Genomic DNA, 12792 nt, shown 5'->3' with positions numbered 1-12792 from the left:
ATTAGGCTCCAGAGTTGGTACTCATTCATTCATTCAGCATTTACCGAGTGCTGACTGTGTGTCAGGCACTGTTCTTGGTTCTGGGGTTATAGCTGTGAACAAAACAGACAAAAACTCTTGCTTCCCCATTCTAGGGGTTGAGACAGACAAGGAATGGAAGAAGTCATTAATTTACTTTTAATTACATCCTAAGTGTAAAGGAAGGATAGTAAGGTAGGGAAGGGAGATACAAAAGGCTGGAGGGGAAGGGTAAGGACACGGAGGAAGGGAGGGAGCTCGTCCTGCAAGTACAGCTGAGGGAAGAGCACTGTTGGCTGAGAGAACAGACAGTACAAAGCCGCTGAGCTGGAGCGAGCCTGGCTGCATCCAAGAAGAGGAGCAGGGCTTGTCAGGGAGCCAGGGAGGTCATGGGGATTGTTTTTTGTCATTCACACTCGCATTCAGCTTTGGGCATGGGAGCACTGCCATTGTGATGCAGCAGCAGGGACATGGGGCTGCCAGCTCTGGGCAACACCCCTTCCCAGGACAAATCCTTAGGTCTTTATGTCTAATGGGGGCATCTCTCAGACCCCACTTCCTTGCTACTGTGAACCCCGAAAATCTGAGACAGGTCTCGGTTAATTTTGAAAGTTTATTTTGCCAAGGTTGAGGACACGTGCCTGTGACACAGCCTTAGGAGGTCCTGACAACATGTGCCCAAGGTGGTCAGAGCACGGTTTTGTTTTATGCTCCCAAGAGTGGAACAGGAGCCACCAAGCCGTTGTTCCCTCATTCGGGCTCAATCCCCATGTGACATCTCACTGCACTGTGTGTGATTTCCATGTTTAATGACACATCGAGGCTTACAGATACAATATACTCTACTCATGGATTTTTGTGAGATAATTAGGACCTGGTCCTCAACGAAGATGTGATTCCATTGCATTGATCACAGACCTAATGGCTACCAACATTTTGTTCTCCTGAGTGAGGTTGAAGCAGAGAGGATGGGGTTCGGGAGCTGGGGGAAGAATCTTGGACTAGATACCTCAAATGCTAGGAGAACCTGTGTGCATATGCACGTGTGCCTGTGCGTTGTGTGCTGCGTGTGTGGCATGTGTGTGGTGTGTGTGTATGTTATGTGTGGTATGTGTAGTCTGTGTGCTGTGTGTCTGGCATGTGTGCGTAATGTGTATGTGGCATGTGTGTAAGGTATGTGTCATGTGTGTGTGATATGTATTAGGTATGTGGGTGTGATGTGTAACATATGTGGCATGTGTGTATGGGTGGTGTGTGTGATGTGTGTGTAATATTGTGTGGCGTGTGTGTAAGGTATGTGTGGTATGTGTGATGTATGTGTGATACGTGTGTGGCATGTGCGTAAGGTTTGTGTGTGATGTGTGTGTGATATGTGTGTGTAAGGTATGTATGGTGTATGTGTGTTTGGAAGAGGAGTAAAGAAGAGTGCAATGTGGCACTTGGGGAAAGGACAGCGATGCTGCAGGGAGATATTTGCTGATATTTTTGCTTTGAGGGCTGCAGTGTAATCCTCTCCTGTCTTCTTTCAAGAAAATAAAGTCTTCAGAGAGGCTTCACTGTTGACCAAGGGTCTGTGTGAGCTGGAAGTGCAGCCTGGGGCTGTGCCATGGCAGAGTGACACCGGAGGAGCAGGGGAGGTTTGAACATAAGGGTTTTACAGCACCAAGAAACCTTAGCTCCATTATCTTACACTTGGAGGTCTCACGGATGAATCAACAGCTTTTCAAAATAGAAGAGATTTATGAAAATGTATCACTTGGCAGACATAGGAAGCAGCTGCTTATCATCATTAATTTTCAATAAATATGTATTAAGCAACAGGATATAGATCACTCTGTGAGGTTCAGGACCTTGGGAAAATACAGTATCCTAGAGACAGCATTAACACAACGCATGACTCAAGGCCGCTCCTGTCATCTATGCCGCTCCTGTCATCTCCACCCCTCCCGCTCTGCACGGCTGACTCGGAGCCTCCTGGCCTGTGGAGGAGCAAGAGACACTGCACAGGCCACAGCGGGTTGTGATCCAGGAGAGGCCATTGGTTGGGGCGGGGGGACGTTAATTCCTCTGAGATTTTCTGGGAGGACATTCATTTCCCAGTGGGGAGGGAAGATTGAGACTATAATGTCTCTAGGGAACTTTAATAATTAAGGAAGGTCCGCATGATGGAAATGTGGGCCATTTTCTATTTCAGGCCTTATGGTTATTTTGACTTTACCATAGGTCAGCGAGACTGACCAACAAACCAGCTGTGGAGGGAAATTGAGAGTGAGCTCCCTGCTGAAGAGAGTAGACATGGCCATCAATTAGTGCCCTGTTTTCTCCCGTGCAGAGCCTCTCAGGGGCAAAGCTGGATTGTACTGCGCTAGGAAAACAGAAAATAAATACATGGGGAGAGAATGTTGAGGGGTGACTTGCTAACCAGTCAGCTGAATTCCAGGCACAGATTGAGTTGCTTCTGGAGTGGGCAGGGTCACTGTGAACGCCTACGTGAGCCTCTTCTGCACCACACAGCAGACACTGTAAGTTGCATGTGACTCCTCTTAGGGTCTGGCATCCACCATTCTCTCTCTCCATGCAAGCACACACACATGTGCTGTTATAACTTTGCCTCTTCTACCATGTGGGCGGTAGAAAATGCTGTGATCCCATGATTTAGGTGAGGGCTTAGAGAAAGATATGAAAAACACAGACCAGATTTTCTGACTATAAAGCAATAAAATCAATGTAGTAATCTAAGTAGGAGAAGAAAGAAAGCCCTGTTACATGGAAACAAAAAATAAAATTATCCTAAACAACTTTTGCTAAAAGTAAAAAAATAAAATAAAATAAATTAAGCATTAAACTCAAGATTTAGCAAAATGATAACTAAATTACCACCCCAAAGCTGATTAAATTAGTAATGACAGAAAGACATAATGAATAACATGAAAAAGAAAATAATTTCTTAAATGAGATCTAAAACACAAACCATTAGGGAAAAACTGAAAAATTAGACTTCATGAAAATGCAAAACATTGTATAACAATAGTACAATATGCAATTGGTACAACATTGTACCAAAGTGAAGAGAAAAGGCAAGTTACAGATTGGAAAAAGGTATTTGTAGTGTAAATAACTGACAAAAGGTTGATATGCAAAAACGTATAAAAATTCTTACATATCAACCAGAAAAAGTTAAGCAATCCAAAATGACCTCAGGAGGTGAGTAGGCAATTCATGAGAAAAGGAAATTTGGATAAACTTCCTATTAATTGAGGAAATGCTAATGACGTCCATGAGGCACAATTGCACCCCATCAGATGGCAGAAACTAATAGTCCTGAACAAGGTTTTGTGATGTGTGCGGGAGTAGAACTTATGCGCAGTCTTGCACCAAATGACACAATTTTGCTGAACAAAAGGCCACATATACAATAGTGGTCTTACAGGATTATAATGGAGCTCAAAAATCCTACAGCCCAGTATTTACTATATTGTATGTTTTATTGTTGTTTTAGAGTGTTCTTTTTCTACTTATAAAAAAAGTTACTGTAAAACAGCCTCAATGGGCCCTTCAGGAGGTATCCAGAAGAAGGCATTGTCATCATAGGAGATGACAGCTCCATGCATGTTACTGCCCTGAAGACCTTCCAATGGAACAAGAGGTGGAGGTGGAAGACAGTGATATGGATGACCCTGATCCTGTGTAAGCCTAGGCTAATGTGTGTGTTTGTGGCTTCGTTTTTGACAAAAAACCGTTTTAAAAGTAAAAATAAAATAAAAATGTTTAAATAGAGAAAAAGTTATAGAATAGGAGCATAAAGAAAAAATACTTTTACATAGCTATAAACGTGTTTACGTTTTAAACTAGGTGTTATTAGAAAAGAGCCAAAAATCTTAAAACAAAGTTAAAAAGTTCGTGAATGCCAGGTGTGGCGGCTCATGCGTGTAATCCAGAACTTTGGGAGGCCAAGGTGGGCAGATCACGAGGTCAGGAGTTCGAGACTGGCCTGGCCAACATGGTGAAACCCCATCTCTACTAAAAATAAAAAAATTAGCAGGGTGTGGTGGCAGATGCTTATAATCCCAGCTACTTGGGAGGCTGAGGCAAGAGAATCACTTGAACCTGGGAGACGGAGGTTGCAGTGAGCCAAGATTGTGCCAGTCTAACCTGGGTAACATAGCAAGACTCCGTCTCAAAAACAAAAACAAAAAACAAAAATGTTTATGAAGCCAAAAGTTACAGAAAGCTAAGGTTAATTTATTATTGAAGAAAGAAAAAAAATTGTAATAAACTGAGCGTAGCCTAAGGGTACAGTGCCTACAAAGTCTACAGTAGTATAGATACATTTATGTCCTAGGACTCACTGACTTACCCAGAGCAACCTCCAATCCTACAAGCTTCATTCATGGTAAGTGCCCTATACAGGTGTACCATTTTTTTAAATCTTTTATACCATATTTTTACTGTACATTTTCTACATTTAGTTATGTTTAGATACACACATACTCATCATTGTACCACAGTTGCCTGCCGTGTTCAGCACACTAACATGCCATGCACTTTTGTAGCCTAGGAGCAAGAGGCTATACCATAGAGCCGAGGTGTGTAATAGACTGTACCATCTAGGTTTGTGTAAGTACACTCTATGATGTTCACCCAATGACAAAATCGCCTAACAACACGTTTTGCAGAACATATTGTCATCCTTGAGTGAGGCATGACTGCATATTGTTGGCTGAAGTGCAGATTGATAAAACCTTTTCGTGTGCAATTTGGCAATGCAGGTCAGCGTTGATGGGCAGACCCTATGACTTGGCAATTCTACTTCTGGCCCATCTGGGACGCTATACTTAGGAAATCTTGAAAGTACTGAAAGAAAGAAATAGCCCAACCTAGAACTTTATGCCCAGCAAAATTATCCTTCAAAAATTAAGGGAAAATAAAGACTTTCTCAGACAAACAAAAACTGAGAAAATTAGTGGCCTGCAGACCTGCCCTGCAAGAAATGTTAAACCTTGATCAGAAAGTTGGAACTATATAAGGAAAGGAAGAGTGTTGGAGAAAAAAATAAATGAATCTAAAATAAAATCTTGAGCTTTCCTATTCTTATTCTTAATTGATTAAAAAGATAATTATTTGTTTAAAGTTATAATCATAGCAATGTATCTGGTTTTTATAATGTGGGGGTATTAGTCTGTTCTCATGCTGCTAATAAACACATACCCGAGACTGGGTAATTTATAAAGGAAAGCCCTTTAATTGACTCACAGTTCCACATGGCTGGGAAGACCTCGCAATCATGGCAGAAGGTGAAGGAGGAACAAAGTCATGTTTTACATGGTGGCAGGCAAGAGAGCTTGCATAGGGGAACTTCCCTTTATAAAACCCTCAGATCTCATGAGACTTATTCACTATCATGAGAACAGCACAGGAAAGACCCACCCCCATTATTCAATTACCTCCCACCAGGTCCGTGTGGGGATTATTAAAATTCAAGGTGAGATTTGGGTCGGGGCACAGCCAAACCATGTCAGTGGGTAAGAGACAACAATAGTCAAAATTGGAGATGCTTGGCTACAAGTTACTGCATTCACATGAAGTGGTATGGTGTTACTTAAAGGTGGCCATGGATTATTTAAATATATATATAGTAAACCCAAGGGCAACTACTAAAAAGTTGTAAAAAGAAGTATAAATGATTAATCACAAGAGGAGATAAAATGCAATCATATGAAATGCTCAATTAAAACCCAAGGGGGGAAGCCTTTTCTCCCTTCGTGCTTCTCTCTGTTCCTCTAAGTCCAACTAAATCCCTGGGTGTTGGATGTAAACTGAATATAAGAAGACTTCAAACAGTGGACAGAAGGCTGCAGATTGGCCGGGGACTTTAGAGCTGTGTGGCACTGATTTCCCTGGGTTTTCTTTTTGTTTCACATATCCAACTTGGTGCCAGAGAAGCTGCAAGCTAGAAACTCTAATGGACACAGGCAGAAAGAGCCCTCCAAACAGCCTGCTTTCTCTAGCCAAAGGAAAGGGGGGAAAACTGAAAGCTTGTAGTAAATAACTGCTCTTCAGTAGCCAAATATCAGGAACAAAGACCTGTGGTCCTTCTCCGGATGGTGCCAGCAAAATCTGAGTCAGGAACCTAGGCTTCTGCCCTGGCTTGCCAGGCTGTAAGGAGGACCTTGGTCTCCCATGCAGTGGTGGCAGAGAAGCCCAAACGGGGAACTGGGTTTCCCGCCACCACTGGCAATAACGCAGTGCCCATTCCCTCCCCTGCTGGAGTGGTGTCCAGGGAGACCTGGTGGAGAGGCAGAACTTTCAACCCCACCCAGAGGTAATGCTGACTTCTGCTGGTTACTGCTTGAGTGCACATGGCCTCCACTGACAAAGGGAGGTGAGGGGTGGCCCCATTACCTCTTCTCCCAGTCAGGGAGGTTTTAGTGGAGATACAACAGGAAGCTAGAACTCCCACCTCCGCCTATCAGAAAAGAGGACCCCCGCCCTCAGGAATGAAAAGAGGCTCAGTGGGGAACCTGTCCTACCCCTCACCTGGCAGGAATGAGGCGGCCTCACCCACTGCCTCTGCCAGAGCAGTGTCAGAGGAACTTGCTCAAACAGAAAATTTAAAGAAGATTTACCGTCTCAAAGAAAATGCCCAAAATGTTTAGGTTTCAATCAAAAATTTCTCAGAGAACCAGGAAGATCTTAAACCGATTAAAAAGCAACAATAGGTTCCAACACCAAAATAGCAGAGACTAGAATTATCTGACAAAGATTTTAAAGCAGCCATCAGTAAAATGTCTCAAAGAGAGATTACAAACATATGTGAAACAAATGTGAAACTCCAAGGTCTCACCAAAGAAACTCAAAGTCTCAGCAAAGAAATAGAGATGTAAAGCTGGCCCATGTGGACATGTTACATGTTAAGCCAGCATTCTATTTCTGGAATAAATCCCACTTGGTCATGGCGTAGAACACTTTGTATATGTGTTGGCTTTAGATTTTAGGACATTAGCATCAATATTTTTAAGGAATTTTGGTCTGTAGTTTTCCTTTCTTGTGATATTTGCATCTGGTTTCAATTAACACAGACTTTATAGAAGGAATTGGGTAATGACCCATTACATTCTATTTTTTTGGAAGAGTTTGTGAAGAATTGGTGTTAATTTTTTAAACGTTTGAGAGGATTCACTAGTGAGGCCACCTCGTCTTGGGACTTTCTTTGTGGGAAAATTTTGGATTGCCAATTCAATCTCTTTACTTGTTATAGATATATTCAGGTTTTTAAAATTTCTTCTCCATTTAGTTTTGGCAGTTTGTATCTTTTGAGGAATCAGTTCATTTCATCTAGGTCATTTAACGTGTTGGCATACTATTTTGTATAGGATTCCCTTATACACTTTTTAAATTTCTCTGAGGTCAGTAGTAATGTTCCCCACTTCAGCACGGATTTTAGTAATTTGAGTCCTCTGTCTCTCGTTTTTGGATGATAGAGGGTCAGTCTAGCTAAACTAGATTTCTCTTAGATGCCCTTTAAGAAATTGCAAAAGTCTCCTTCTGTTGCTCACTTGATGAGTTTTATCATAAGTGAGTGCTGAATTTTATTAAAAGTTTTCCCAGGCCGGGTGCGGTGGCTCACGCCTGTAATCCCAGCACTTTGGGAGGCAGAGGTGGGGGCATCACGAGGTCAGGAGATCAAGACCATCCTGGCTAACACGGTGAAACCCCGCCTCTACTAAAAATACAAAAAATTAGCCAGGCGTTGTGGTGGGCGCCTGTAGTCCCAGCTACTCGGGAAGCAGAGGCAGGAGAATGGCGTGAACCCGGGAGGTGGAGCTTGCAGTGAGCGGAGATCACGCCACTGCACTCCAGCCTGGGCGACAGAGCACGACTCCATCTCAAAAAAAAAAAAAAAAAAGTTTTCCCTGAATCTATTGAAATAATTCACTCCTCACTCACTTACCACAAGTAAGAAGACAATAGACATGGTAGTATGAATACCATTATAAAATATGTAAGTACATTCAAGGACTGCTAAATATTGTAGTGGTGTTTGACTTTTTAACTCGTGTGCGTTTACCATTTTAATTTTTTTTAATTCTGTAAAGTGTAAAATAAAATGTGTCCCTTGTTTTTGCAGAGAAGTCTCTATTATTAATATTAGCAATCTCTAAATATATCCACAAGTTCCAAGTAATGCAATAAAAATTCCAGTAGGAATTTAGCATGTTAGAATGACAAGAAGAGACATAGAAGAGTTAAGAAAACTCTGGGGTGGGGAAAAAGGAGACTCATTTAAATCAGATTTATCCTATCAAATACTCAAGTGCATTATCAAATGATAGTTAAGTAGTATAAAACTGACCCTGAAATAGATGGGCAGATCAACGTAATAGAATGAGAGTCAAGAAATAGAAATATGTATGTCACGACGTAATTTATGATAAAAAGTATCTTTTCAAATGAGGAGAGAAAAATTATTCAATAAATATTTTGGGGACTTTTGTAAAAAAAAATAAAGCCAGATCTTTGGCTCACTCTTAGAATCAAAATTAATTCCAGATGGGTAAAATATTTAAAAGCAAAATACAAAATCATAAAATTATGAGGAATCATTTCTGGTGAAACCTTTAATAATACTGAAGTAGAGTGATTTCAAAACCAAAAAGTATAAAGGAAAAAAGGTGGATTCAAATACATATTATTTAGCAAAAAAGAACATTTTTTTAAACTACACTTTCACACTTTAAATCAACAGCAATATACTAACGGAAAATTCTTTGCAGTATATAATAGATAAATGATTAATTTCCTTAATATACAAAGAATTTTTAAATTAAAAAAAGATAAATATACCAATTAAAAAATAGGTAAAGGGCATGAACAAACACTTGAAGAGGTTTAACCTCATGCTTTAGCAAAGAGCTACAAATAGAATTAATAAGAAGACAGCTGAAGCTACTGTCAACTTAGCAACCATTTAAAAGATAGTCAAGAGACATTAAAAACCTTTTCAATAAATATTTCCCCTAAATTTCTATTGGGTTAAATTTTTCATTTAGGCATTACTTAAATCGTTCCCTTTTGTAATTTCTTTTTTTTTTTGCTTTTATGAATAAAGTCCTTTCCCATTCTGAAATTAACATTTACTTATAATTCTTGTTGTTTCTTAGGGATTTATTTTCTTTCTTTGTTTAGCATGTAGCTCTTTAACACATTTAGAGTTGACTATAGTGTTTGATATAAGGCGAGGACCGAATTAACTCATTTCCAGATACTTCAGTAGTTGCCAGCACTATACATGGTGCAATCCTTCCTTCTCAAATCCGTAACAAAGTGGGTTTTATCATCTAGACTAGATGAGTCTTTGCATGTTGGCCTATCTTCACCTGTACTTATGTCTACATCTGATTCTGTCCACCAAACCTCTCCTGTTATAGAGGAAGAAAACAAAGACCAAAGAAGATAACTGCTTTGTCCCAGGTCACACAGCTGGTAGCGGGGCGGAACCTGGGTTGGGGCCCTCGGCCACCCCTGTTCCTCTAGCACAGGCTCTCCCTAAGCTACATGTCCTCTCAACCAGGCTTCCTAGTACATGGGGAATAACGACCCTCCCTTTCCCCACCTGATCCACCCAAGCTCTGCTCAGACGGGGAAGTGGCGACCCTCCCGCAGGCGGTCGCGCTCTCTCGTGTCTGAAGGCTGTTCCACTTCCCAGGCTCTGTTCTGTGAGTCTCTGTGTCCCGTGAGCCTCCAAATGTGCTGCCCTACACAACACACAGCCAGAGAGTGGCTGGGGAGATGGTCTGCCTACCTGGAGAACCCAGGACCCACACCCTTCTCTGCATGTAAGGGCCAGTGCCCCTGACTCTAGGAGCCTAATAGAAACATAGGTCATTGCTGGACTCGGCCTGTCTGGGTTCAAATCTCAGCTCTGCCACTTCTGGCTTGAATGACCTCTTCTGTGCCTCTGGTTCTCATCTCAAAAAGGAGAATAACAAGCAGACTTAACTCATAGGAGCTTGTAAAGGTGAACTCAGTTAACTTGAGTAACTTGCTTAGCACAGTGTTTGTAAATGTTAGCTATGGAGATCAATTTTACTAATTTTATTCAGTTGAAAGGTTGGTACCTAGTGAAATTTATATTGTTTCTTTTAAAAGATCATGGTTTCTTTTTCTCTTCAGTATTGAAATTGGCATCTTTGGGAGCTCGCTGTCATCTCTTCACAAAACATCCCCGTGGAAAGCCAAACTTTCCCTTAGCAAGCGTGGCAGTGTCTCAGAGTGCAGCCTGGTGAGTTTAGAATGCAGGTGGTTTGCGGACTGAAGGGAGAAAAAGTGACTGCAGATGGTGCATTTCCTGTTTATAACGTGCTTGGGGAAATGACCACTTTGCTCATGAAGAAAAAAGATTTTTTATCTTATTGGGTAAAGAAAAATAATAGATCACAGAGACAGAATATTACCACAGCATTTTTGTCTGATGAGAAACCGATTGGCTTGACTACATATTGATTAAACATTCTACATGCCGTTACCCTCTAGACAATAAGAATCTTGGCATGAAATAACTTTGAAAGCAAAGTTCATTTACGGTCAGGTTGGTTTCACCAAAACAATCGTATTCCAATATTACGGTTCTCAAAACTGAAATACCTGGAAACCTCTTTGGGGACCTGGATTTTCAGTGGAAAACAAACTGCTCAGACAAAGCTGCTGGGGCCTCCATTTCCCACTGCTTCCTCAGTTTCCCCAAAACTAAACAATCTGGGAGACAGTGTGAAGTTAGTGCATGTTTAATTTGGCAACTCTCTTTCCAGATGTGTATGGTCCAGATGTGTTGAGTCTGCTCTCAAGTTATCAATCAAAAAGCAAACTGACCCGGGGTGGATGGCTGCATTTGTACAGCAGCTGCTGTCACCAGCGCACCCTTAAGCAATGCTTTCTTAAACTTAGATGTCCAGGCAGACAAATCCCTTTGCCTTCTAGTGGCCCCTGCCTAACATTTCCCTCCATACCCTTCTAGATTACCTTATGCGGAGGGAATTATGTTAGGAGATTTGTCTGCTGTCAGTCCCCTTTTTCCTCTGGTTCCATTTTTAGTCTTAATGGTCTTTTCTAATAGGTCCAAACTGTGCAACAATATATAAAACTAATTGTATTTTACATAAAAATCCATGATCACGTCTAGCCAGCCAAAAGGGAGCAGAGAAGCTCCATGCAGTCGTGTGGATTTTTTTATTTGACTAGAAGCCATCCATGTGCCTATCTGATGCATGTGCACACCTGCATCCACGCACCTCGCATGCACACACACATGCACATGCACTCTTCCAGGATGGCTTTGAAGTGGCAAGGGTAGAAAGGAACTCTTGGTCCCAAGGGCTGGCCTCATGAAGGAGCTCCAAGATGCAAGTCATTCTTGAATTGCAGCCAGGACCTCAACTAGTCCCTGCAGGAATTCCCCTAAGAAGAATGTGTTGGTCTTATGTGTCATGGGTGGCCCCAAGTCATCCTGGCTTCTGGGGTTGTGGGCTTTTGTTCAGAGAAAACAGGGACTGCTGAAACCTTGTGGTGGATACTCTCTGTTCCCTGCCCAGATCTCTGGGCTGGTGCCCCATCCTCTAGGTCTGTGAGCCTTGGCTGCTGAGGGCTCACAGCTGCCTGTTTCCAGAGAAGTTCCCCTGGGACAGTAACAGCTTCTGGGCCCAGAAGATTACTCTCCCACACACCAGGCAGCCAAGGGCCAAGCCTGACTAGGACAAAAGCCCAGGCCCCCTCCCTCACAGTGGGACCAACTTCGTGGTGCAATTCACACTCCCCAGCTTCCCCTGGGATCAGGCAGAAGCTGGACCCCAGCCAAGAACCTGCCTGGCTCCACCCTTCTCCAGCCTTCCTGGCTTCCTTCACTCCCTTTCTGCCCACAGGTCCTACAATAGTCGACTATCACAAGGACAAAAAACCAAACACCGCATGTTCTCACTCATAGGTGGGAATTGAACAATGAGAACACATGGACACAGGAAGGGGAACATCACACACCAGGGCCTGTTGTGGGGTGGGGCGAGGGGGGAGGGACAGCATTAGGAGACATACCTAATGCTAAATGACGAGTTAATGGGTGCAGCACACCAGCATGGCACATGTTTACATATGTAACTAACCTGCACGTTGTGCACATGTACCCTAAAACTTAAAGTATAATTTAAAAAAATAGATCATTTCCACAAGACCCCCCATCTCAGACTCTGCCTAAGAAATCCCTCATCTTAATCACTGAGCCCATCTAGCATCTTTCTTTTATAAAAAATTTGTATTTTTATTTTAAGTTCCTGGGTACATGTGCAGGATGTGCAGGTTTGTTACATAGGTAAACGTGTGCCAAGGTGGTTTGCTGCACCTGTTAACCCATCACCTAGGTATTAAGCCCAGCATGCATTAGCTATTTTTCCTAATGCTCTCCCTCCCTGCCACCACCCACCAGCAGGCCCACTGTGTTGTTCCCCTCCCTGTGTCCATATGTTCTCATTGCTCAGCTCCCACTTATCTGGAACCAGAAATACCATTTGACCCAGCAATCCCGTTACTGGGTATACACCCAAAGGAAAATAAATCATTCAGTTACAAAGGTACATGCATGCGTGTGTTCATGTTCATGGCATCTTTCATTTATGCATCAAACTCCCCTCAGTCAGGAAGGACGGTGACAGTCTCCACACCCTCCAGGCTATGAGGACAGACTCTGTTTTTTTCACCCTGCCCTACAACAAAATTATTTTCTGCTTT

At 42.3% G+C, this 12792-nt stretch overlaps 1 protein-coding gene across 1 annotated transcript in view; it reads left to right on the top strand.

Annotated features, from left to right (window-relative positions):
- COPS8 (COP9 signalosome subunit 8) overlaps positions 1–10259 on the top strand; it is a 135609-nt gene extending 125350 nt beyond the window's left edge. The window contains exon 11 of the transcript XR_009212977.1: positions 10192–10259. The gene's annotated coding sequence lies outside the window, so the exon portion shown is untranslated. The remainder of the gene's footprint in view (positions 1–10191) is intronic.
- The last annotated feature ends 2533 nt before the right edge of the window (positions 10260–12792 follow it).

The sequence above is a fragment of the Hylobates moloch genome, unplaced genomic scaffold, assembly GCF_009828535.3.
Source record: "Hylobates moloch isolate HMO894 unplaced genomic scaffold, HMol_V3 SCAFFOLD_1, whole genome shotgun sequence".
Classification (NCBI taxonomy): Eukaryota; Metazoa; Chordata; class Mammalia; order Primates; family Hylobatidae; genus Hylobates; species Hylobates moloch.
This window is presented reverse-complemented; position numbering and strand designations above follow the sequence as displayed.